Below are 15,163 nucleotides of genomic sequence, written 5' to 3' on the forward strand. Positions count from 1 at the left end.
CCAAATAGCTGGGATTACAGGTGCCCACCACCACGCCTGGCTAATTTTTGTATTTTTAGTAGAAATAGGGTTTTGCCATGTTGGCCAGGCTGTCTTGAACTCCTGACCTCAGGTGATCCACCCGCCTTGGCCTCCCAAAGTGCTGGAATTACAGGCGTGAGCCACCATTCCCGGCCGGCAACCAGTATGTTTAGACTTGAATGGAAAAGAGTCAGAGTGAATAGCATGTGTATGTCACATTGTGACAGTTTTGTTAGACATGTTTGTATTTGTGACAAAAAGTTTTTAAATTAAAGTTAAAAAAAAGGCCGGGTGCAGTGGCTCATTTTGGAAGGCCGAGGCGGGCAAATCACTTGAGGTCAGGGGTTCGAGACTAGCCTGGCCAACATGGTGAAACTCCGTCTCTCCTAAAAATACAAAAATTAGCTGGGTGCGGTGGCACATGCCTGTAATCCCAGCTATTTGGGAGGCTGAGGCAGGAGAATTGCTTGAACCCAGGAGGTGGAGGTTGCAGTAAGCCAAGGTCGTGCCACTGCACTCCAGCCTGGGTGACAGTGAGACTCTGTCTCAAAAAAAAATAAATAAAATAAATAAAAATTATAGCTTGAGATGAATGTTGAGGCCCCAAGCATGAGATGCCCTGGCGCCTCTGGCAGCCCTGACTTAGGGTGGTTCCTGCCTCCAGGCCCGAGCTGAGCTGCGTGTTCAGCCAGGGCTGTAAAGGGAGCCCCTTGCCAGATCAGACTCTTTAACTAAAGGGCTTAACAAAATTCTGGGAAATGAGCTACATTCCTGGGGTGGAATAAATCATGTCGAGTTGGGTTAGGCAGGATGTGACTTCAAACCCTCGAAGTGGGCTGTGTGAGGGCAGCTGTGTGAGGGCAGCGTCTGTAACTGACTCATTGTGAGCTCAGTGGCGACACAGGCTGTCTTGAGAGGACGCAAAGATCACGGGGGAGGGGCTGGTGTGCGGGGCTGCCCCGAGTCCAGCTCTGGGAGCTTATTTTGTCCTCACAGTGGCTCTGTGAGTTAGACGGTACTCCGATCCAATGCAGAAGGGGCTGATGGGGTGGGGGTGGGGGTGGGGGCTGTCAGCTAGACCCGCTGGGGCTCCCTGTAGCTGTCCGTGGGGGTAGCTGGGATCAGCTCCATTTTACAGGTGGAGAAACTGAGGCTTGGGGCCCGAGTCAAGCTGGCAAAGTTTGTTAGTTAAGTGGTGGCTCTTGCCTTGCACATGCAGCCCGTCCACCTCCTGGCTGCGGCTCGTCCTCAGATGTCTTCTGTGAAGGTTGTAAGTGAATAATCACCATTAGCAGGTCCCTCTCCTTTTGAAGTCCATAATCAGAGTCCACTGCAATGACCGCTTGATCAATTCAGGAAGATTGTTGCTGACCCCTGGCCAATGATGTGTCTCTCGGAAACAAAATCAAGATTAGTGTACGGCAGATATAGTTATCAGTGAGGCAGAGGATGGGACAGAGGGTGAGGGCCCTGGATGGCCACAGAGAAGCTACGGCCTGTTGTGGGTGGCCCTTGTTGTCTGTCCTCAGGGGAGACCTGAGCCACACGATAGTCATGCCTCTATTTGGACAATAAGATGGAAGACGATATTGGACTTAACATCAGGCACTTAAGAATGAGTGACACGGATTTGACTGGACTTGGTCCCTGGAGACTGGACCTTTGGGAAGATGGGAACCTCTCCCATGACTTTAGTTCAGCACCTCCCATATGTGGGGCACTGGGGATGCAGTGGTGACCTGATCTCTGCCTTGGAGCCCTCAGACCCGGAGGACTAGAGGTGAAATGGCTACTAGAGGGAAGTGGCTTCTCGTTCGCTTTTTTCGTGTTATTTAAATATCACTCAGAAGATAACAAGCTACTGAAGGTCTGACGGGTTCTAGGCTGGGTGACCTTCAAAAGGGGTCTTCTGTTTCTGGTCTCCGATTGCACTTCTCAGCAGTCGTGATGTGGACTCAGAAAGCCCTCATGCTGCACTTTCCCACTGAGACGGGGGCCATGTAATTACATCTTCTGAGTATGGTTATTTTTCTGCATTGGGTTTCGGCAAACTGTGCTCACATGCTTGAGGAAAGAAAAACCATTCTATCAGCAGAAGCTAAGGGAAGGAATAACTTTGCTGCAGGAATCTGAAGGGTTCAAGTTGCCCCTCCTGGGGGTGTGGGAAGCCTCCAGCCAGCTGGGGAGATACCATCTGGAGGGGGACATGCTTGGTGTGCTCGGTGAACTCAACCAAACCCTTCCCCTGTCAGCCATTTCCAACCTGGGGGCAACTCAGAGGGGATCATCTGCCCCTCATGGTTTAGGAGGGGACGCCCCCACCGTACCTGAAACAATTTGCTTTTCTTTGCAATTTCTCCTGGGTGGCTGAGAGAAAGCTCATTATTGAGTAGGTAAGGCACAGGCGTGATGTCACTGTGCAAATATTGAACCAATTAAAAGCAAAGCCAAGGGCCCAGTGTAGATGATTTATCTGTAGATCCAGCCCCAGGTCTGTCTGCCTGACCTCTTAACGTGGGGCAAAAGCTGCTTAACCTGTTTCCTCCTCTCTTTCCTTCCTTCCCTCCTTTCCTCCTTCTTCCCTCCTTCCCTCCATCTCTCCCTCCAGCTACCCTTGGAGTGGTCATTCTCTTCTTGGACTGCCAGGTTCCCAGAAAATACTTGTAAGCATTTTGAGCAATTCAGTTATTTTCAACAAGCATTGCTGCTCCTCTGCAGCACCCTGGGCAAGAGCAAGAGGGGTGGGGAGACAGTCCCTGCCTCTAGAGAGTTCTTTTTTTTTTTTTTTTTTTGAGATGGAGTCTCGCTCTGTCGCCCAGGCTGGAGTGCAGTGGTGCAATCTCGGCTCACTGCAACCTCCGCCTCCTGGGTTTAAGCAATTCTGCTGCCTCAGTCTCCTGAGTAGCTGGGATTACAGGCGCCTGCCACCACGCCCAGCTAATCTTTGTATTTTTAGTAGAGATGGGTTTCACCACGTTGGTCAGGCTGGTCTCGAACCTCTGACCTTGTGATCCACCTGCCTCGGCCTCCCAAAGTGCTGGGATTACAGGCCTGAGCCACCGCACCTGGCCACCTCTAGAGAGTTCTAAGAGACATTGGAGGACACGGGCAGTGAAGCCATGGTTCTGGTGTAAGGCAGATTGTGGTGGGCCTGTCGGGGAGGAGGGAGAAGGATGAGTAATTCATACTAGGGTAATACATACTGTGAGAAATTCATACTAGGAGAGGCTGCCTGGGGGAGATGGCATGTCCACTTGGTTTTGGGGACTCTCAGTCTGTGGAGAATTAGGGAGATGGGCCCTCCAGCTTGTCTCTGGGTGACAGCTGAAGCAAAGGCTGCTCTGGGGAGTATGCTCTGGTGACTGGAACGGAGGGTTCTAGCAGGGGGCAAGAGAGGTGTGGCTGGAAAGATGGTTGAGAGGCACTGGTGGAAGGAGTTGGAGTGGGGTTATAAATGCTGTGGGAGGCACGCTTCTATCCATGCTGGGTGGGCTGTCATTCTGGGGTGATGGCAGGGCTGGCCTCAAGCTTTTGCCGCTTTCTGCCCTGGCTCACTGGTTGATTGATTTATTCATTAAGAAGTGGTTTCAGGCCGGGCGTGGTGGCCCACGCCTGTAATCCCAGCACTTTGGGAGGCTGAGGCAGCTGGATCACTTGAGGTCAGGAGTCCAAGACCATCCTGGCCAACATGGTGAAACCCCGTCTCTACTAAAAATACAAAAATTAGCCGAGCGTGCTGGCACACGCCTGTAGTCCCAGCTGAGGCGGGAAAATCACTTGAATCCAGGAGGCAGAGTTTGCGGTGAGCCAAGATCGTGCCACTGCACTCCAGCCCGGGCAACAGAGCGACTCAGAAATGGTTTCTGTGCTGAGGACCCAAAGCTATGTCTCTGTGGTCCTGAGGTTGGTATCTTACTGGAGGACACCCAGTTGGACACTTTATTGTGTAGTCCATGTGACACATCCTGCATGAGATCTGTGCCCAAGATGCTTTGGAAACACTGGCCCTGGAGCTCCTGGGATTCCTGGGCTACTTCTCACTGTTGTAGGACGGTGATTTCAGGACTCTCCTCGAGCCAGGCTCTTTGGAGTAGGAGATGAGAGGGTGAAATCTGTGTCTGCACTTGTCCCTCTCGTGTCATGTAATCACTCTCCATCTAGCCTGGTCAGGGAACTGTCTTTTCTTCTCTTAGATTGGAAGCTCCCTCATTGTAAGTCCCCAGTACTTTCTAACCACTGACTTCTCACTGTCCCCTCCGTGCAGGTAAGGGAGGATGATTTCTTTTTTTTTTATTTTTGAGGTGGAGTCTTGCTCTGTCGCCCAGGATGGAGTGCAGTGGCACGATCTTGGCTCACTGCAACCTCCGCCTCCTGGGTTCAAGCAATTCTCAGCCTCAGCCTCCCGAGTAGCTGAGATTATAGGCGCCCACCACCATGCCCGGCTAATTTTTGTATTTTTAGTAGAGATAGGGTTTCACCATCTTGGCCAGGCTGGTCTTAAACTCCTGATCTCGTGATCTACCTGCCTTGCCCTCCCAAAGTGCCGGGATTACAGGTGTGAGCCACTGTGCACCCCCAGCCAATTTATTTATTTATTTATTTTGAGACAGAGTCTCGCGCTGTCGCCCAGGCTGGAGTGCAGTGGTGTGATCTCGGCTAACTGCAAGCTCCACCTGAGTTCTCGCCATTCTCCTGCCTCAGCCTCCCGAGTAGCTGGGACTACAGGCGCCCGCCACCACGTCTGGCTAATTTTTTGTATTTTGTTTAGTAGAGATGGGATTTCACCGTGTTAGCCAGGATGGTCTCTATCTCCTGACCTCGTGATCCACCCGCCTCGGCCTCCCAAAGTGCTGGGATTATAGGCATGAGCCACCGCGCCCAACCAATTACTTGAAAATACAAATCTGATGATGTCACCTCTGCTCCTCCCCCACTATCCCTAGAATAAAGTCCACATTCCTAAATGGCTGATAAGATCCTGGGTTAGCTGCCCCAGTTTATCCCCTCCAGCCTGTCCCAAGCTACTGCCCCCACCCCTTCCCATGCAGGAAGAGGGAATCTATATACCACCTTCTGGTGTCTGGTGTCATTTTTTAAAAAATAAATTGTTCATTTAATTTTTAAGGTGACAAAAATTGTTTATATCCATCGTGTACAACATGATTTGAAATACGTACTGATGGTGTTTTTGGTAGCCTGGGTTTCCTTGGGTACCAGGCAAAGTGAAAGTGACCACAGGCCCTCCCTTGGACAGGCAAATGCTGTCATCTTTCAGTGTTCCCTGGACTTTCAGCAATCACCTGAGCCTCCCTCCATGCCCGCTTCGACGAGGCAAAGGCAGAGCCGGCAGACAGGGCAGGCTCTGAGGCCCGGGCACTAAGTCCCTCTCTGGTTTTCTTATCTGCTAAGCATCAGCACAGGCTTGGGTTGGAATACTGCTAATGGAAACAAGTTCCAGCTTCTTCTGTAAGCAAACAACATTCCTGAGGTGGGAAGGGAAGGGGGGCCCACCCGCAGTCCTCAGCTCCTACCTCCTGGGCCCTGGGCAGCTGGGAGGAGCCCCTCACCCCTTGTTAGCCTAGGGAGAGTGAGGGCCTAGGTCGAGGCTGCTGTAGGTTAGCCCTGAGTGACAGAGGAGCTACTTTGCTGACCCACCCTGTAGATAACTGCTCTGACAGCCCTGGTGTGTATTGCGGAGAGTGGGCTTGTGCGTACCTGTGAGCAGACAGGACATCTTGCAGGTGGGAAAGCGAGGCCTGGGTGGTGCCTGCAGGATTGCACAGCTGGTCAGCACCTCGCCAGACTCAAATCCAGCTCTTCTGCCACAGGCTTTGTGCCCATCTCACCAGACCAGCATTTCCCAGACCAGCATGGAGAGAGATTTTTCCTGCAGGATATTCCTGGGATGGAGTTAAGCAGATTTCTTTTTTTTCTTTTTTTCTTTTTTTTTTTTTTGGAGACAGAGTCTCATACTGCTGCCCCGGCTGGAGTGCACCACTGCAAGCTTTGCCTCCCGGGTTCACGCCATTCTCCTGCCTCAGCCTGCTGAGTAGCTGGGACTACAGGCGCTCGCCACCACGTCTGGCCAATTTTTTTGTATTTTTTAGTAGAGACGGGGTTTCATCTCATTAGCCAGGACGGTCTCTGTCTCCTGACCTCGTGATCCGCCTACCTCAGCCTCCCAAAGTGCTGGGATTACAGGCGTGAGCCACCGCGCCCGGCCGAAGTTAAGCAGATTTCTTTTTGCAGGCTGCTTCCTACAACCTTTTGTGCATATCGTGATTGCAAGAGGGCCATAGGGAGGCAGCATTCCATCCTTACTCGGCCATGAAACTGTCTTCCCTCTGCAGATTGCTGTCTTTATAGTCACCGTCCCTGAGAGATGTCCTCTATGGATGGACATAACCTGCAGAAAGAGTCACTAGACTCCTGGAAACTGATTTGCAGAGGGCCCAGGTGTCATTCCTAGGAAGAGTGGGGATTAAATAGCTCAGGATCACAAGATAGAGGAATTGGGAGGGGAATTCCTATCATGCCATTCTCCGCTGGGAACTCAAGCTACAACTCCTTTTTTTTCCCCCTTCATTCTAAAGCTAGGAAATTGAGGTGCTAACAGCTTCAAGGTCATAGGAATTGTGAGTAGGGGACCTGGGACTCCAACCCAGGTCTGTCTGGCCCCAAAGCCATAAACCCTATCATGGTGCATTACAAGCATTTATCTTAGGATTTGCAGAACCAGGACCTCACATGGCTGTGGTTTTTCCACCCTTCCGTCTCTCAGTTCTGAGTTGATACCAAAGGTCGATGTTGCCAGCACCTACTTGATAGATGGAGGCGTAGCCTTCCAGGAGAGCACACGACCTTCTCATGGCATCCTAGCAAGAGCAGGGGCCATGCCAGCCAAGATTCTTTCTGGTTTGTTGGACTGGTAGTAGGCGGTAGGTGCCTCTACATTTAATCAGGGGGTACTAGAAGGTTCTAGAAAACAGAGATGGTTGAACTATATGCAAAACCAATAAATTATCTTCAGTCCTATTTCTCTCTGTAGATTGAAAGCCCCAATATGCATTCTTTCCCTTTTTGTTTTGAGGATATAAAAACTAGTCCATAAATGGTTTGGTGTTTGTAACAAATTAGGTGGCTGTAACCCTCATGCGTGTGTGGTTTCAACTTGGCTCTCCTGTTACCTTCAGCTCTCCAGCCCTGGCCCTCTTTGCACAGCCACAGCCCAAGGGGATTTTCCAGCCTCTTGGGACCTTCCCCGTTAAGTCTTTCTTGCTCATTTTGGCCTTGTTCCTCATCCATTCATTCAGGACACTTTAACTGAGCACCTGCTCTGGGCCCCGCATTGTGCTAGACATTTGGAATTGATGGATGAGATCCATTTCCTGTCCTCAAATAAAACTACAAATAGTGAGTATTTAGCTGTTTGGTTACGGTGGAACAAGTACAGAGCACAGATGAGAGGGACATATATATATATGCTGCAAAAAGTCTTTAGAGAAGGGAGTGTTTGAGCTGAGATCTCCGAGAGGGTTCCTGGTACAAAGGACACTTCTCTGGCTTCTTTGAAGGCCTGGAGGCCTGAGCGGAGTGTAATGTGAATGGAATTGATTATATGCCGCTGGGGACAACTGTGGCAGAAAGGAAGGGCAGGGGTAAGATGAACGGGTGGGGTCCTAGAGGGCTTGCTTACCATGCAGAGAAGATTAGACTTTATTCTGGAGAAGGTGTGGAGCTGTTGAACCATTTTGAACTGACCAAGTAATATCGATAAAATAGGAAGTCACATAAATAGGAATTTGAATTTGTGAGTCATCAGAAAGGAGTTCTGTAGAAGTGGCAGGGGAGGCCAGGAGGGAGGCACTGGGAGCAGCCCAGAAGGGAGGGCTTGTGGGCCTGGACTGGAATAGGGCACGGGCAGTGGTGTTGGCGGAGGGCTGGGGAGGAGTTTACGATGACTGTCTTGGGTGGCCAGATGGACAGTGTCTCCCAGAGATGGACACCCAGAAGAGGGTATGGGTCTGGGGAGAGAAGATGGGGGAGTTCAGGTGTGACGGTGTGTCCTCCAGGTGGAGATGGCTCGTTGGTAGGTGTTTAAATATATTTATTAATATATGAAGGGGAGTAGGGGAGAGCTTTGGGCGGGAAGTAGTCCGGGTATCCCAGTGGTGGAAGCTATGGATTTCCAGGGTCTAATCCAGATTGATTTGCCAAAAGTGTTCAACAAATAGCATTTGGGCTTGGTGCTGTGGCTCACACCTATAATCCTACCACTTTGGGAGGTCGAGGTGGGTGGATTGCCTGAGCTCAGGAGTTCGAGGCCAGCCTGGCCAATATGGCGAAACCCCATCTCTACTAAAATACAAAAAATTAGCCGGGCGCGGTGGTGTGCACCTGTCATCCCAGCTACTCGGGAGGCTGAGGCAGGAGAATTGCTTGAACCCGGGAGGTGGAGGTTGCAGTGAACCGAGATCACGCCACTGCACTCCAGCCTGGGCAACAGAGAGAGACTCTGTCTCAAAAAAAAAAAAAAAAAAAAAGCGTTTGATGGGATTCCCAGGGTGGGGTGAGCTGGCACAGCCATGTCAACAACTCCCACCCCCGACCTCCAAAATGTGGCTCCTGCTTGTCTTCCGTTAATCATCTGGATCCTTTGATGCTGGTGACTTTGCTTATGAGTCGCAGGCTGAGCTGCCGTGTTGGAGGTTCTGAAGGTGCTTCTTGCCTGCCTGGGGAGGCACATCAGTCTCTTCCGCCTGGTTGATGGGTTTACTTTTAAATTGGCTATTCAGGATCTTTAAAGCACAGTCCATCAGGTGAATCTGGGTCAGATCTCTTAGAATACAGCATGTTACAAGGGCTGTCATTCCTTGGTGACAATGCCATCCGTAATGGCCATTTTTATGGGGTCCTGGGAATCATTTTGCCCTGAGGACGTCTGTTTTGTTAGGGAGATTTGGCCCGTGCACTTCAGAGATGGGGGAGGATGACAACTGAGAGGTCTGGCTTCATAGTGCAGCATTCGCTTATACGAACCCCTTCAATCAGTGGGCTCAACTGGAGGCAATTTGTCTTCCCCCCCAACCCTCAGCTTCCACCTTTGGTGATGTCTGGAGACATATTTGGTTGTCACAACTGGGGACAGGGTGCGACTGGCATCTAGTGGGTAGAGGCCGGGGTGCTGCTCTGCTGCTGAATACTGCACAAGGCACAGGACAGCCCCACCACAAAGGATTCTCTGGCCCTAGATAGCCGTAGTGCTGTGGCATTGTTTTGTATGTGGTTAGTGAGCCACCGTGCCTTCTTTCTGTACGTTGGCCCCTTTTTTTTTTTTTTTTTTGAGACAGAGTCTTGCTCTGTCGCCCAGGCTGGAGTGCAGTGGCTGGATCTCCGCTCACTGCAAGCTCTGCCTCCCGGGTTTACGCCATTCTCCTGCCTCAGCCTCCTGAGGAGCTGGGACTACAGGCGCCCGCCGCCTCGCCTGGGTCGTTTTTTGTGTTTTTTTTTAGTAGAGACGGGGTTTCACCGTGTTAGCCAGGGTGGTCTCAATCTCCTGACCTTGTGATCCGCCCGTCTCGGCCTCCCAAAGTGCTGGGATTACAGGCATGAGCCACCGCGCCCGGCCCGTTGGCTCTTGCTTTTCTCCCTCGGCCCGGAATACTTTTCCACCATCTCTTCCTTTCCCCGTCAATATCTTACCCATCCTCCAGGACACAGTTTAAATGTCACATCCTCCACGACACTCTTGCTTGAGCGTCCAAGGAATTGTCCTTTTCGCTTTGTTCCCACGGCAAATTGCGTGTTCCTCTCCTCTTCTTCACTGAGTCTGTGGTGGAGCTGGTTGTTGACGTGGGTCTTCCTCTCTGCATGAATGTTCCACAGTGGTAGGCGTCCTGTCTTGTCGTTATGTGCGTTTAAGGAATACATGCTGCATTAAGCAGCCCTGTGAGGCAGGGAAGGCAGCAGAAAATATTATCTGCATTTACAGTTGAGGCCAGAGAGGTGGCACCGGCCCAAGGCCACAGAGCAAGGAGTTTCGGCTTTCATCCACACGGCAGATCCGTCTAGCGGGTGCTTACTGCCTTTGGGTGTTGAATTCAGCAGTGAACAGGACAGAAGGAAGCCAAGGAACTTGCTTTCTGTCTACTCTACCACATTGCCCAGGTGGACACTGCATCTAGTTACCTAGACGTGTGCATGCCCGTCCTGCTGCGTGACCTCATTAGAAACCCCTTGGGATCTTTATGCCTTTGTCATGATCTTTTTGCATGTGGATTCTCTTTGTATTAGTTGACTGAATAAGTGAATCAAATGAGCTTGAAAAATTCTACATTATTATAGCAGCTGCTTTCAAAGAATCTCTTTTTTTTTTGAGATGGAGTCTCACCCTGTTGCCCAGGCTGGAGTACAGTGGCATGATCTCGGCTCACTGCAACCTCTGCCTCCTGGGTTCAAGCGATTCTCGTGCCTCAGCCTCCCTGGTAGCTGAGATTACAGGCACGTGCCACCACGCCTGGCTAAGTTTTGTATCTTTAGTAGAGACAGGGTTTCACTATTTTGACGAGGCTGGTCTCAAACTCCTGACCTCAGGTGATCCACTTGCCTCAGCCTCCCAAAGTGCAGGGATTACAGGCATGAGCCACCACGCCTGGCCCAAAGAATCTTTCTTAACAATGGAAGCCAGCTACTTTGACAGTTTTATTTAACTCAAAACGAGCAGCTACAAGGAGAAAGAGAAAGGACATGTTCACCTGTGTTCTCCAGGATGGGAGTGGGGAGGGAAACAAACAAACAGAGGGGCTGCTTGCGTACATCAGTGGTGAGGCTGGAATAGGGCTTTCAGTGTCTGGGCTGAGGCCGCTGGGGTGTCTGAACTGAAACCTTGGCATGCCCAGGGCCATTGGAGATTGGTTAGGTTAACTCCTGGCAGACTGGGCACAGAGAACTCAAATGGCTCACCCAGGGTCACACCCCCACCTTCTTAGCCCCCAGCAATTTAGGTTGGAAGGATGGAGTCCCTTGTGCAAGCCAGCATGGGAAGATGGGGTTTACAGCTTTGAGGTGGCATTATTAAAATCTGCTTAATTAATAAGGGGGGTTCTCTGTTTGCTTCTTGTAGCCCCCTTGACCTCACCAGGAAGGCAGCTAAAGGGGAAATGGAGCAGGGAATTGAAGCCACATGGGGCTGAGTCTGACCCTAGGTTTTGTGCCTTGTCTGAGTCCCATTTCCCCCACCTGTAAAATGAGTATATATGTGCCTCATGAAATTATTGCAAGGATTGAGTGAGAACACACAGCGCTTACTAGCAGGCCCTCGGTCTATGCAGCTTTGTGATGAAGGTGATGACTTGGACGCTCCCAGCCTAGAACTTGGCCCATGGAAAGGTTTACATCAGCCCTCGTTGTCTGGGAGTGGAAATGCTCTCAACGTTTCGACCAAAGATCTGAGAGTAGAATAAATTCTGTCTTTAAGGTGCTAGCTGTTCATTTTCCAGACAAACCCACAAATAAGTAAAAAGAGAAACGGAGGGAGAGAGGGAGGGAGAGGATTCTTTGGGAAAACAGGGAGAAATAAAAGATCCATATGGATGTTTGCGGGGAAGGGGAGAAGGCAAATAATTGAGGCATTACATTTTGGGTTGAAAGAAGATGTTTTTGGTCAACCTATTTACTTTCAGTTTCATCATTTCCTGAGAGTCCTAATTTAGCCTCTGGTTGTGTCCTGCTCGATTATGGCCTAAAAAGGCAACTGCTTGGGTTTCTTGGAGTTGGACTGGCACCCGCAGGAAGCCGGCGGGAAGGAAAGCGCTGGGGGATGGCCTCAGCCAGATCCAGTCTCATCTCCAGGGGCGAGAGCTGCTTGCTTCCTTCTGAACCTCTTGCTGGCCTGCCCATTCCCACAGGAGCTCGGGACTTTCTGAGCCCTGGAGATCTTTCCTCTGTGTGTGTGTGTGTGTGTGTGTGTGTGTGTTTTAGTGGTTGAGGATGCTGGTTGGTTGCTTTCACATGTACATCCTGCTCAAATGGCAGTGCACATCGATTCAACCCTTTTGGAAAACAACTGGATGGGACATCCCAGGACTGTAGAAATGTTTGTATGTTCTTTGCTCCTGTAACTCCACTTCTGGGAATGTGTCTGAAGGTGGTGGTACACTAAGGCTGGCCGTGGTGGCTCATGCCTATAAGCCCAGCACTTTGGGAGGCCAAGGCAGGCAGATCACCTGAGGTCAGGAGTTCAAGACCAGCCTGGCCAACATGGTGAAACCCCATTTCTACTAAAACTACAAAAATTAGCTGGGCGTGGTGGTGAAAAAACCTTGTAAGTGGTCCTTAAAAAAAAAACACAGTTGAGAATATGATGCAGCTATTAAATGATGGACATTGAGGCCTTGGAGTCAGGAGTTCTGGGCCCAGGTCCTCATTCCCCCAGCTTGTGTGACTGAGTAGAGTTGCTTTCTCTCAGGGCCACTGCTGCATCATCACCTGTAAAATGGGTTGAATGAAATTGATTAACAAGCAAATCTGAGGCTGGGTGTGGTGGCTCACACCTGTAATCCTAGCACTTTGGGAGACCAAGGCGGGCGGATCACCTGAAGTCAGGGGTTCGAGACCAGCCTGGCCAATATGGTGAAATCCTGTCTCTAACTAAAAATACAAAAAAATTAGCCTGGCGTGGTGGCACACGCCTGTAGTCCCAGCTACTTGGGAGGCTGAGGTGGGAGAATCGCTTGAACCCAGGAGGCGGAGGTGAGCCGAGATCGTGCCATTGCACTCCAGCCTAGGTGACAGAGCAAGACTTCATCTCAAAAAAACAAAAACCAAGCAAATCCTCGCCCTACAGGAAAACAGTCATAGTAAGTAAGGAAAATACAAAATCTGAAACTCTGTCCTCTGCCTCATAGTTAAAAATCAAGTGTTTCCATGAACCAGGTCCAGAAAGGACCACGCAGAGAAAGAGAAAACTGATTTTGCAAGGAGGGGAAGGGTGGTCGGGGGAGTTTAGGAATTTAGGGGAATATTTTTCTTTTACCTTTATATTATGGGCAGTTTTAAAAAGTTTCGGCCGGGCTAGTGGCTCATGAGTGTAATCCCAGCACTTTGGGAGTCCAAGGCGGGCGGATCACCTGAGATCAAGAGTTCAAGACCAGTCTGACCTAAAACCCCGCATCTACTAAAAATACAAAAATTAGCCGGCTATGGTGGTGGGTGCCTGGAGTCCCAGCTACTTGGGAGGCTGAGACAGGAGAATTGCTTGAACCTGGGAGTGGAGGTTGCAGTGAGCTGAGAGCTTGCCACTGCACTACAGCCTGGGCGACAGAGCGAGACTCTGTCTCAAAAAAGGTTTCAAAGAGGCCATTTAGCACAGCCCCAGGACAGAGTAGGGAGGAGTGGCTGCATGCTGGCTGCTGTGTTTGATAGACTACCTCCTGGGTATCCTGCTGTCGTGCCCCTTACTGAATTTTTAGCAGCTCTTTACTATCCTCCATTCATAAATGAGGCATTTGGATTATAGATAAGGTGGTTTAACTCACATGCATCCTGGAGAGGTCTGAGTATTAACCTGACTAAACACACTTAATACACACACACACCACGCCCCCAGGGGCACAGGAGCCTCCTCACCGGATACAGATGGAAACAGCAGCTCTGCTGCAGCCCTGTGGCTCCCAATCATTGAATGCGGCTAATCCTGCCCAGGTGGGCGAGGGGACTTTCATAGAAACTCCACTATTTATCCTGACCTTTGCGGCTCTCCCTGCTGGTCTAACCCGTGTATTGATCTTGGCGCTGCTGCTAACCCACGTCATTCTAGCAGAGTCGCTGAAACCAAATAGCCCTGTCCTTGGCCAGGCTGAGCAGAGCCCAGCCTTGCTTAATGAAAAGTTCTGGGAGGGAGGTGCCCAGGCAAGCAGGGGCTGTGACCTTCAGCTGCAGCCTTGGTCTTTGGAGGCGGGGGGTGTCCCTGGCAGGATGCATTCTCTCTTCCTCTTGCAAGAACTATGGCTTGGTGGCCAGGCCTCTGCTAGCCTTCGCGTGGACACCACTGACCTGTGACTGTCCCCTGCCCTCCCACCAAGGCCCGAAAGTCGGGCAGGGTGAGGTTCTGAGGGCGGTTGGTTGGGTGGAATTCCTCCCCGCCAGCTGGTGTGATGTGTGTGACCCTCCAAAGCAGATTTCCAGGGCAGTCTGAGTGCCTGGGCCCTGCAGCCCGAGGGAGGCCATGGGCTGCCGAGAAGCCAGACTACCAGATGGGTTCTTTGCTGTTAGGGTTGGCATTGCTGGGGTGAAGCAGAGTTTGAGGAGGGTCAGAGCTCATTCTGCCATTGCTGATGGGCTGCAAGCTTGCTGCCGACAGTAGCGGGCTGAAGGAGTAAATCTTGAGTTGTAACGTGCCTGCTTTTTGATGGACCACGTGGTCCACACTGGGAAGGCTCACTCAGCCTTCCTGCCTGCCCGATACCATCCGGTAAATATTTGTTGAACACTCTGGAATGCATTCCTCTCCACCCCCCACATCGCACTCAGGGACAGTTAGGGCCCAGCTCCAGTGCCGGCCTGGCTTCCAAGGGACCCCAGGCACAAGTGTTCTGGGAGGAGGCCAGGCACAGGGGCCAGGTGTCCCTGGGTTAGCATCCCACTCCATGCCCGGGCTGGGCAACTCTGGACAAGTGACTTGCCCTTTCTGAGTCTGTTTCCTAGTTTATGAATTGGGGAATCTGTTTCCTAGTTTATGAATTATGAATCTTGAGACAGCTCTTTCCCAGGATGGTTACCAGTTAGGTGAGGTGGTGAATAAACGGAGCTTGGTGCTGGGAGGTACTTAATAACTGTCCCCTGCCCCTTCTGCTCTCAGTAGGTGTCTCATGAGGGGCACTGATGTCCTCAGATGGCTTCATTGGCGGGGTCAGCAGCATACTTAGGATTTTGGGGCATGGGGTTCAAGTGAGTCTCTCTCTGCTATTCATGGAGTTATCCTTCGTGGGTTTGGGGTCTGTGAAAAGGCTGAGAACCAGCAGCCCCTGAGACCTGTGTTCTGTGATTGCTGCAAGGTCTTGAGCAGGCAGGGACGCAATGGGGAGACTTTGGGGAGCCTGGGTGCTGGGACGCTGGGGGTGCCTATTGACTAGTTAGTGGTCAG

General features: G+C 51.1%; 1 protein-coding gene across 1 annotated transcript in view; it reads left to right on the top strand.

The window, feature by feature from the left end:
• Positions 1 to 955: 955 nt before the first annotated feature.
• MYH9 (myosin, heavy chain 9, non-muscle) overlaps positions 956 to 15,163 on the top strand; it is an 89,652-nt gene continuing 75,444 nt past the window's right edge. The window contains exon 1 of the mRNA XM_011978946.1: positions 956 to 1,024. The gene's annotated coding sequence lies outside the window, so the exon portion shown is untranslated. The remainder of the gene's footprint in view (positions 1,025 to 15,163) is intronic.

This window comes from Mandrillus leucophaeus, unplaced genomic scaffold, assembly GCF_000951045.1.
Source record: "Mandrillus leucophaeus isolate KB7577 unplaced genomic scaffold, Mleu.le_1.0 Scaffold2, whole genome shotgun sequence".
NCBI lineage: Eukaryota > Metazoa > Chordata > Mammalia > Primates > Cercopithecidae > Mandrillus > Mandrillus leucophaeus.